The sequence below is a fragment of the Cucumis melo genome, chromosome 11 (genome assembly GCF_025177605.1).
Source record: "Cucumis melo cultivar AY chromosome 11, USDA_Cmelo_AY_1.0, whole genome shotgun sequence".
Taxonomy (NCBI): Eukaryota; Viridiplantae; Streptophyta; class Magnoliopsida; order Cucurbitales; family Cucurbitaceae; genus Cucumis; species Cucumis melo.
In genome coordinates, this window is record NC_066867.1 from 5,642,271 (window position 1) to 5,655,030 (window position 12,760).

Sequence of the window (12,760 nt, forward strand, 5' to 3'; positions counted from 1 at the left end):
AATTATCAATTTTCTTTTTAAATAAATCAAATTCATTCTCTTTTCTTATTTATCCAATCATATCAACTTCTTTTCAGTATCAAGATTTATCTTTCTCCAAAATAATTAATTATTTTTCACAATAATTATTTATTATTTATTTTTCCCCAAAATAAGTAATTATCTTTCACAATAATTAATTATTATTTATCTTTCTCCAAAATAATTAATTATCTTCTACAATAATTAATTATTATTCATTTTTCTCCAAAATAATTAATTATCTTCCACAATAATTAATTATTATTTAGCTTTCTTCAAAATAATTATCCTTTTACAAATAATTATATTTTACCAAATATAATTATTTTCCTTTTTCTCTCTTATATATATATTTTCTCCAAAATACAATTATTTTTTCTTTAAATAATTATATTTCAACAAATAAAATTATCTTTTCCTTTAACATAATAATTATATATATATATATATATATATTTCTATATATAAAAATAATTATCAAATCTCCAACAAACTTTCCACTCTACAATTTATTTAAATAACATTCATAATTATTTAATTTAATTCAACTTCAATTATACTAAAAATCCACAACTTTACTTAATCCTCTTAACCTACCATTTAATCAAAAACTCAACAAACACCACATGACAAAACCTCTAATTAATTAAATATTCATTCAACAAATATTTAATTAATTTCAATCCCCACAAACTCAAATAACTCTCATTAAATGAATTCAAAATAATGTCCAATAAATTAAATCTAATTAAATAAAACTAAGATAATTGACTCCAAAATTATCTTAATTTTGGGGGCGTTACAAATTGGGTCTTCAAGATATAACAGGTTTTGTATAGAATATTATTGCAGTTATTTATTATATAATATGAGGTATATATATGCAAAATAATAAAATATATATTTGTATATGTGAGAACATACGTAAAATATATATCTTATTGTTACGTAACTTACGAAAAATTTATAATTGTTATAATCATATTTGATATAAACATGATATATAATTAAAATTAATAACTAAACCAAATAAGTTGCAAATAAAACAATTTTATAATATATCATCTTATATACCAAAAAATAAATTAGATGTATATTTTCATTTTTCAATATCTTTATCAACACAAAAAATAAATCATGATATATTTTCGAAAAACTATAGAATTTGTAGAATAACAAATAAAAATGAAAAAAAAAGTACATACATTTATTCAAAACGGTAGAAAAACAAATAAAATGTCACATGTCTTTATTATGACAATTAGATCAAATTAATTATTTTTCTTCAATTAAATATTATTTAATTGGACTAAAATTCAATAAGCCAAAAGAATAAGCTTAATTTAGCCCAAAGGTTAAAATGACCCAAACCCATCTAGTTGAGTCATAGGTCTGGTCCATAAACCAACTAGGTTCAAGTTCATATAGGCCCACTAGAGAACTCTATAAATAGATAGAGTTCTCTTCATTTGTAAGGGGTGGAGAATTTTTTACTCCAAAAGGTCTAGAGAGAATTCTCCCAAAAACCAGAAGACTTCCTAACTCTTGAACTCAACCACGCTCGAAGATTGAAACTCCTTTGAAGATACAAGCTTTCTTCCAAGACTTCAACTTTAAGAACATCACCTGCTCTGCTTCCTCAAATCAAGTGTAAACATCCAGTCGAGAGAGAATCAGAGGATCAAATTCTAGAAATCGAACAACATCGCATCAAATCAATACAAGTTCAACTCCATAAATCAAATTCTCCTGAAATATCGTGTGAACAAATTGGCATGCCCAGTAGGACCTCTCTACCTTTCATCTCTCTCTTGAAACTCAAAACAACCAACTAATGGCACTAAGAAATGTTGCATCCAAAGCAACTGTCGCAAATGACCTTTATAGTAGACTTGTCACCCAGAGTCACTCAAAGAGGAGCATGCAAGAACAAGAACAAAGTTCTGTCCTTACAAAGAAAAGTTGGGAACAATTGATGGAATCTCCTAAAGGCGGGATCATTATCAAAGAGAATCCTTTGTTCGACAACTATACTCCTGCTTCTGATCTATCAGACAAAGAATCATACCTTGAAGTAGTGTCTGTCATTAAGGCAGATATGACAGTCGAGGCAGCCATGGCATAGATGGAGAGGAAAATAAATTTTCTAATGAAAGCTATCGAGGAGTGAGATCATGAAATCGTCGCTTTGAAAGATCAAATGAAGGCTTGTGAAACTAATGAGTCGAACAAAACTCCTGAGATCAATGCTAACGATAAAGAAAAAGTTGTGTTGCAAGAAAACCAGACGCAACAGTCCATCTCTGTCGCCTCTCTGTCACTCCAACAACTAGAAGATATGATCACAAGTTCCATAAGAGTTCAGTATGGAGGACCATCACAAACTTCTTTCATGTACTTCAAGCCAAACACCAAGAGAATCAATGACATGCGAATGCCTATTGGGTACCAGCCTTCAAAGTTTTGATAATTTGACGGAAAGGACAATCCAAAGCAACACAATGCTCACTTTGTTGAAACATGAGAGAAAGCAAGATCAAGAGGAGACCAACTAGTCAGGCAGTTCGTTTGAAGCTTAAAAGAAAATGCTTTCGACTGGTATACTGATCTAGAGCCGAAACTAATTGACAGTTGGAAACAACTGGAAACAGAGTTTCTCAACCGTTTCTATAGCACTAGGCGTGTCATCAGCATAATGGAGTTGACAAACACCAAACAGTGGAAGGGAGAGCCAGTTTTCAACTACATAAACTGATGTAGAGCTTTAACTCTCGATTGCAAAGACAAGCTCACATAACTGTTTGCAGTGGAGATATGCACCCAAGGCATGCACTGGGAACTTCTCTATATTTTACAGGAAATAAAACCTCACACGTTTAAAGAATTGGCAACCGAGCCCATGATATAGAGCTGAGTATTGCCAACAGAGGAGAAAAATATTTCTTGGTTCAAAAAATGAGGAGTGACAAGAATGAAATCAATGATACTAAATTATCGCAAATAGTGTCATAAACGAGTCTACGGTTGTTCAAGAGACTCCATTGAAATCTTTCTCTAAAAGAAAAGAAACAAAACTTGAAAGAAAACATATAACGATGAGAAGCGCTGTCCAACTCTTAGAGAAAGATAGAAAAATTTTTATCTATTTTCTGACTTTGATGTTGCAGACATGTTGGAGCAATTGATAGAAACATACACAACTTATTCAGTTGTCAGAATGTAAACGACCAGAGCAAGCAGAAAAAGTAGATGATCCTAATTACTGCAAAGTATCATTGGGTCTTTAGTCACTCTGTTGAAATGTGCTTCATGTTGAACGAGCTGATTCTAAAGTTGGCTCGTGAAAAATAAGATTAAGTTGGATATTGATGAAGTAGCTCAAACAAATCATGTTGCAGTCAAGATGACTTCAAGTTTTCTGCCATCAACCCTCCTTTATGATCAAATAGAAAGTTTTATTCAATTTGGGACTTTTGAACCTCTACTTGTTTAATTCCAACAAAAGATCATAATGACGAACTCTCAAAACAAAGAAGATCCTATTAAGGATGATGAAGAAGAATGGATAGCCGTGGCTCATCAAAAAGGGAGACAAACAAATTCCATTCAAACGAAGTCATACTTCCATCAAAAGCATTCAAAAGGAAGCATTCTCATAAAAAGAAGGGGAAAAGAAACAAGAAAATGTGGAAGCCTAGACCTATCAAAGGAAAAGATGAGAACTTCTTCTAACCTCGACGGTCGATAACTTTGACAAAATTATTTAGAAGATCGCTTTTCATCTTTGACAAAAGTCGTAGCATGTAATGCTATCAACATATTAGAAGTCGACAACAATTATACATCTTTGAAAGAAGTCAACAATTCAAATGAAATTAAGCAAAGGACTTCTGTCTTTGATCATATCAAGCCTTCAACTACTTGATCTTCAGTTTTTGAAAGATTGAGTATGACCATGAAAGAAGAAGAAAACCAATGCCCAACATCTACTTCCACTCAAACTTTAGCTTTCAAAAGGTTAAGTATCTCCACATTGAAGAAAAGTCGACCTTCAACATCCGCTTTTGATCGTTTAAAGATGACAAACGATCAACATGAAAGAGAGATGAAAATATTGAAGACAAGACTATTTCATAAAGAAAACAATGATGACGGTAAAATTTACGGTCGTGTCCCATCACACATAAAGAAGAAGTTGTCAATTGACATAAATATAGAAGGTTTATTGACGGTGAAGCCAAGACTTATTATATTCACCAAACCTACAAACGAATGAGATGAACAAATCCTTGATGAAAATATGAGTTGCTAAATATGCAAAGCTCCTTATCGCAAAAGCCTAAACTGCATGGTGCTCCTAGCCCACAAGAGCTTAAAAGGTGAATGGCAAAAAAAAAAAATTGAACTACGTTTTGACTTGATCCCTATATTATAAATGGTACATAGGCAGCTTAAAAGAAAGTATAAGTTCAATCTAGTAAAAGAAAAAAAACCCCAAGTTGATCTACGTTGTGACTTGATCCCCATAAAGATACATATCCAACTTTAAAAAAATCTTAAGTTCAGTCGCACGCAAAAGAGAGCAATGTCATGACGACATAAAGCATGACACTATACAATTAATGGTGTTTATTTTCACATTAAAGAATATCAACTTAAAGTTGAAGATTGTTAGGGGTAATATAACAAATCAAATAGATGTTGAACTAGGACAAAATACTAAAAAGTTAGATGCTTATAGGGGGCATCACTCCCCTGAAGTTCAATGCTCCATCTTCAAGTTTAGATCAAGTTCCTCATAATCAAATTTTGAGGCTTTGTTGATGTTTCTTCAAATTCAAGTTCAAAGATTTCATCAAGGCTCATTCAAATGCAAGACTGGAGACTTCACCAATGTATTACCGACTTCGAGGATTGCACTATTACTTTTCCATGTCCAAGTTCGAAGGTTTCATTGATGCATCCTCATATTCAAGCCCGAAAGCTTCATTAATGCTTCCTCATATTCAAGCTCGAAAGCTTCATCGATGCTTCCTCATGTTCAAGCTTGAAGGCTTCATCGACACTTCCTTATATTCAAGCTCGAAGGCTTCATCGAAGATTTCTCATACGTAAACTCAAAAGTTTCATCTTTTTCGAGCAAAAAAAAAACTTTTTCGTAGCTTCTTTAAACTTAAGTTTGAAGACTTTAGGTTTCATCAATGCAGATGTGGCTCTGCCTGCTCTCCAAAGCGTCAATGCAACAAACTTTGCCTCATCTCAAATATGTTGCAGCTGAGAAGATCATCGTCTCAAATATGTTGCAGCCGAGAAGATTATCATCTCAAATATTTTGCAACCAAGAAGATCTTCATCTTCAATATGTTGCAGTCAAGAAGATCTTCATCTCCAATATGTTGTAGTCGAGAAGGTCGTCATCTCAAATATATTGCAGTCGAGAGAAGATCATCATCTCCAATATGAGACGATCATGATCTCCAATATTGACCATCGAGGTGATCATTCATCTCCAATGTGTTATAGCTCCAAGCATGATGATGATAGTACATCTCAGCCTCCAACTCTCCAAATGATGATGGTACAACTCCAAGAGGATGACAATGGTGCAGCTCTACCTCTACCTCTCTAAGATGACAATGACCGTGCAACTTCATTTCCACCTCTCCAAAGATAATGGCAATGAAGCAGCTCTGTCTTTGCCTCTAAGATGACGATGATGATGCAACTCCACCTCTACTCTATCTAAGATGACAACGAAGATGCAGCTTTGTCTCCGCGTCTCTAAGATGATGATGATGATCGTGCAGCTCTGCTTCTGCGTCTCCAAGATGATGATGGTGGTGTAGCTCTGCCTGCCTCTCTCTAAGAAGAAGAGGACAGTGCAGCTTTGTCTCTGCCTCTCCAAAAGGACGATGGTGCAACTCCAAGAAGATCACAATGGGGAAGCTTCACTTCTTCCTCTCCAATAATATGACAATGGTGCAACTCCGTCTTTGCCTATCCAAGAAAACAACGATAGTGGAGCACTTCCTTACATATCCAAGAAGACGACATTGGTACAGCTTCGCCTCCACCTCTCTAACATAACAATAATGGTACAACTCCGATTCTACTTCTCCAAACATGACGTCAACAATGCAGCTCCGCCTCCGTCTCTCTAAAATGACGATGATGGTACAACTCTACCTCCGCCTCTCCAAGATGAAGATGGTGCAGTTTTGCCTCTTCAGAATAATGACAGAGTAGAGAAAATGTGTCCGATCGGTCCTACTAGGACAATGGATCTAACAGTAAATGCCCGATCATCATCTAGTAGAAGTTGGATCGCTGATGGTGAAGCGGAATGAAGATGTTTGATCGTTCCTACTAAAGCGATGGATCTAACGGCAAATGCCCGATCATTGTCTGTAGAAGTTGGATCGCTGACGGTGAAGCAGAACATTCGATCGTTCCTCGTAGGGCAATGGATCTGACGGCAAATGCCCGATCGTACTTAGTAGAAGTTGGATTGCTGACAACGAAGAAGGACGAAGATGCATGATTGTTCCTACTAGGGCAGTGGATCTGACAGTAAATGTTCGATCATCCTCTAGTAGAAGTTGGATCACTAACAACGAAGCAAAACGAAAATGTTCAATCGTTCCTACTAGGGCGGTGGATCTGACGGCAAATGCCCGACCGTCTCCTAGTAAAAGTTGGATCGCTCACGACGAAGCAGAACGAAGATGTCCAATCGTTCGTACTAGGACGGCGGATCTGACGGCAAATACCCAATTGTCCGTTAGTAAAAGTTGGATCGTTGAAGGAGTCACCTCTACAAATGATTGCAAAAAAAATCCTCCCCTTTTAAAGATATGTTTGAAAGCAAAGAGAGACACGACAACTCTAGTTCCTATAAAAAGAGAAAAATAATAAAGAACGAAAAGATAAAATTTAAAAAGAAAATAGGGAGAAAAGAAGTTTTTTTTTCTCTCATACCATTGTTATACTTGATAAGAAAAGAATGATCAAGTATGAGTCTATTTACAAGGTCAACAAGTCTAATTCCTAATAAGATTTAAAATGATTTTAAATATTTTTTAAATAATAAAATTCAATTAAAATTCAATTATCTTATGTTATTTTATTTTGGAATAAAATCTTGAATTTCACTTTTCAGGTATTTAAGTATTTTTTAATTTTTGATTTTTTTCAAAAAGATAAAATTAAAATTCAATTATTATATGTTGTTTTATTTTTGTATAAAATATTGGATTTCACTTTTGAGATATTTAAACATATTTTAATTTTTTAATTTTTTTAAAATAAAATTAAAATTCAATTATCTTATGTTATTTTATCTTTGGAATAAAATCTCGAATTGTACTTTTTGAGATAAATAAGCATATTTAAATATTTTAATTTTAGATTTTACCTCCAATTTTAAAATTAAAATTTGGGTTCAAAATTCAAGTCAAATTAACTTGCATATATGACCTCCATTTTTATCTCAAAAATTTAAATTGGAGCCATAAATCTAACTTTATCCCAAGATTTTGAGCTCTCCTATTTATCTCAAAATTAAAATTGGTCATTCAAAATTCTTGTGCATTCTCAAGACAAATTAGGATATGGTAGAAGCATCATTCTTATCTCAAATTAAAATTTGGTTCAAACTTTTATAAAAAAAATCAATTTTAAATTTTTATCCTCAAATCAAATCAAGTTTAGGATAAAACCTTGAACTTTTCTCAAATTAAGGATTGGCCATATTCCAACCTTTATTTCAAATTTAAATCAAACTCAGGTACTAAATTCATAGTTTGGTTAATTTGATATGTCGAATTGAGAAGAAAAATGCTCGTATTTGATTTCAAATTTATCTTTTTCGAGATTCACCCACCCATATACGTGAATAAATCTCGAAAATGGAGCATATGTTGAATAAGAAATATTTGAACCAATCACAAATTGCTACTTCATTCACTAAAATAATTGCATTTATGATTAACTAAAAATTGGCATGTTTTCCAAATTAAAATTAAAGACAAATTGACTAATTCTAATAATGTCACATGTCTTTATTATGATAATTAGATCAAATTAATTATTTTTTGTTCAATTAAAATATTATAATAATTAGATCAAATCTCGAAAACTAATTCTAATAATATTTAATTGAACAAAAAATATTATTTATTTGGGCTAAAATTCAATTAAGCCCAAAAATGAGCTTAATTTAGCCCAAAAGTTAAATATGACTTAAACCCATCTGGTAAGTCCATGGACCAACTAGGCCCAAGTTCATAAAAGTCCACTATAGAACTCTATAAATAGAGGAGTTCTCTTGTAAGGGTGGAAATTTTTTAACTAAGGTCTAGAGAGAATTCTCCCCAGAACCAGAAGACCCTAAATCTTGAAGTCGTCCACCCTCGAAGTTTGTTCGAAGATACAGGAACCACCCTCGAAGTTTGTTCGAAGATATAAGAACATCACGTGCTCCGCTTCTTAGATCAAGTGTAAGCATCCATCCAGCTGAGAGAGAATCAGATGATCAAATTCTAGAGATCGAACCACATCGCATGAAATCAACACAAGCAAAACACCAACACAAGTATAACTCCACGAATCAAATTTCTCTAAAAATCTCGTGTGAAGACAAGATATAGATTTTTTAGGTTTAAAATAAAGTGAAACTTAATAAATTATTGAAAAAGTCAATCCAAGCTCGATTCAAACCAAAAACATTTATGGAATTGAGTTGATTCATGGGTTTGATTTGGATTACTAACTTCTTTAAATTGGCTGGTTGTGTTGGATTCAAATAAGTAAAAATTTTAAAAATTGAATTGGTTGATGAACTCACTCTAGAGTTGTCTGAATGAATCCCAACTTATTGTTTACTTTAAAATGAATATTTCTTTTTAATACAAAAATATATTTTTTAGTTTTATTTAATCTCATTGTTTTCTTTAATAGTTTATCCTCCAAACTCTTAAAATAAGCTTTCCTTAGCGGTTTGGGAAAAGTTGATCATATAAATAGAAGGAAAATCTGTGGAAATGGCAAACATAAGAATGGAAATTGTCAAAATAGCAAACTGTTATTTTATTTTTATTTATGGCAAAACTAACCGTCTGAAATAATTTTCAACTTTTTTCGACCGAAAATACCCCTCAACGGATGAGGACTGTCCATAATCAAATACAGTATATTTAAGGAACCCGGAAAATCAAACAAAACATCACATAGCCGATTACAGTGTATCTGTAAACACACCCATTTATGATAATTATTAACCAAATCAAATAATTATTATATTATTTCAAAGACCCCTAACCATATTCAATTGATTTCAATATCTCTTAATTATTCCCATTTTTCCCTTCAATAATTATATATTCAAACTTTAGCTATCGATTTTTTCCTTCAATAGCTATTAACGCAATGAATAGGTTCTAAAATTTTAATGCAATGAATTCTTCCTTCCTAAAATAATGATAAACATGATGCAATAATTAACCATATACAAAAACATTAAAAAAACCTAACAGAAAAGCATTTAAAACATTCAAAATTCAAATCTCTAAAATTCAAATTTAAATTCCAACAATTCCCTAAAATTATGGCAAATATAATGGAAATACATAAGTTTAGATTCAAATCCCAACTATCCCTAAAATCATGCCAAAACACAAACTGTAATTATCACTAAAATTGAGAATATCCCTAAAATTGTGATCTATCTTTAATGTTGCCAACAAACCGGAATTAATCGAAATCAAAACACAAGATTCACCTAAAGACAATCTTTTTGAAATTTCACCGAAACGTTCATGGCCATTAAAACATAAATTTCAACGAAGAACGGAGCAAACCATATTATTTTTTAAATTTTAACATCTTTATATTCTAAACTACTTTAGAAAAATAGCTAATATTGCCTTCCCAACATTATATTCATAAGATTATGCTATATACATTTTATTTCTTTGCCCTTGTCTACCATATTTTCGTAATATCCGACCATTACATCAAATTAAAACGTGATCCCTACAAATAAAACATGTACCCGTATAATATATGAAACAATAATTTAATTTAATATTCATCCCTCCCATATACAATCTAGTAGTGAATACTTTATTCGATAAACGTGTTCCCTTTGAATTTTTTCCATGGCTTTACAACGAGTGAAGACCGTATTCGATGGTAGATGGATTGAGTCCTGCCGGTATATTAACTATTGCCTCCTTGATGTATGTTCCAGTTTCATCCTTGTTTCAAGAATTTGCAAATTGTATCCAACGTAGACTTTTTCCAAATTCAGAAGTTTATGTCTCTAGATTGACCGTTTACTGGAAAGATTGCAACAATTCGAAACTCATTCGGATTGTTGATGATAAGGATGTGTCTTGGATTATGTTACTTATATCGAAATTTCCCGACAATGATTAAATAAAACTCAACGGATGAGAACTGTCCAGATTCAAATACAGTATATTTAAGGAGATAGAAAAATCAAATTAAATATCACATATTTGATTACAGTGTATTTGTGAACACACCCACTTATGATAATTATTAACTAAATCAAAAAATTATTATATTCTTTCAAAGATCCCTAAACATATTCAATTGGTTTCAATATCCCCTAATTATTCCGATTTTTACCTTCAATAATTATATATTCAAACTTTAGCTATTAATGTCCTATAACTTTAATGCAATGAATACTTCTTAAAATAATGATAAAGATGATGCAATAATTAACTATTAACAAAAATATTAAAAAAGTAACGAAAAAACCATTTAAAAGATTCAAATTTCAAATCTCAAATAAAATTTAAATTCAAATTCCAACAATTCCCTAAAATTATGGCAAATATAATGGAAATACTTAAGTTTAGAATCAAATCCCAACCCTTCTTAAAATCATGCCAAATAAAATGTGATTTAATTATGGCAAATATAATGAAAATACTTAAGTTCAGAATCAAATCCCAACCCTCTCTAAAATCATGCCAAATAAAATATGATCTATCTTTAATTTTGCCAACCAACCGGAATTAAGGGAAACAAAAATAGAAGATTCACCGGAAGACAATCAACCGGAATTAAGGGAAACGAATATTTGTACTAAAAGAAGAAGGTGGAAAGTGACGGTGCGGGATGAAAACAAATGCGGGTGGAAAGCAATTTGAAAATTTGAATAATGTTAGAACCGGAGAAAATTTGAGAACTCGGTATTTTTACCGATACATGAGAAAACAGAGGAAAAATCCAAAGGTTGAAGAAGGAACAGAAGCGTGAAACGAAACAACTCACTGATACTTTGGGTGGTGCAAACCGATTAAGAAAGGAAGGGCATGCAAACGGTGGAAAAGCGATGGAAGAGAAATCGATGGTGGAAAAGCGACGGAGGAGAAAGCGACGGTGGAAAACCGGAAGAGAAAGCGACGCTGGAAAAATGGAAGAGAAAGCTACGGTGGAAAAGCGACGGTGGAAATGCGCTGGAAAGCCTTTTAAAAAACGGAAGAACAAATACGCCGGAAAGTTTTACAGAAGATGATTTATTTTTTTGGAGGAAAAATTAGAAAATTGAAGGGAGTTCATAGTATGTATTAATTACAGGTTATTTGTGATTTTCCTTACTATTGTATTTAGGAGTCTATATTGTAAAGTAAGTAGGGGCATTTAAGGCATAGTTATCCCATTTATTATGTGGAAATTAATGTTTTGCTATTTTGACAATTTAAAAATAAATTTGTCATTTATCCAAAGTAAACCTTAGATTTTGCTATTCTTCTCGTCGCCCCTAAATAGAAACTCCGTTGGTAATTTTAATCTAATATATAAAAATAATTATACCATAATTTTACGTATAAATTTTTTTTAAATATATAAGAATATGTTTGGTAATAATCTAGTTTCTATTTCATGTTCTTCCAAGCTCTAGAAATATTTATCACACAACTCCAATTCTATTTCTGTATATACATACTCATAAAAAATTATATATATACTTGACTAAGTACGAAGATTGACCCAAAAAGTCAACTATAAAAAAAATTATTTAATAAGTATGAAGACTAACACATAGAGTCGTCTAAAGCAAAAATTGCAGATACGTACAACAACCATAAAGTTTGAGGAAGTTGACTCTATTAAAGCAAAGATTATGCATGTCTAAGAGATTTTGGATTGCAGATATATTGTTTGAAGGTTATGAATATTAAATATTTTGAACGCAAATGCTTGTATTTTAAATATTTGAGATAATCAATGTTGTGTTTGGATATGGAGGATGATAATTGTTTGGAAGTTAAATGAATTTGTTTTATTTACAACAATGTAGTTGAGACAATAAACTAAATAATAATTATTTAGTAGAATGTAGGATACCTGTAGTCATAATTAAATTTAATCATTTAATTACTTAAACTATCACTAAATGAATATATTTTAATTAAATGTTATTTAAGTTATTTATCAAATAACAAAAGTAATTTTTAAAAATAGCAAAATTTTGAGACTACGTCTAAGATTCATCCAACTCTTTACCTGTACAGCTTATTTAAGTTTTTTTTTTTTAAATAGCTTATTTATTATTAATTAGAATATCAAGTTAATGTATTGGTTGGAATTTACTAAATCTAACTAATATATTTATATTTAATAATTATTTAAACTATTAATAATAAATAATAGATAAATTTTCATAAATATAAAAAAACATCGTACGCGTAACAAAATAAAA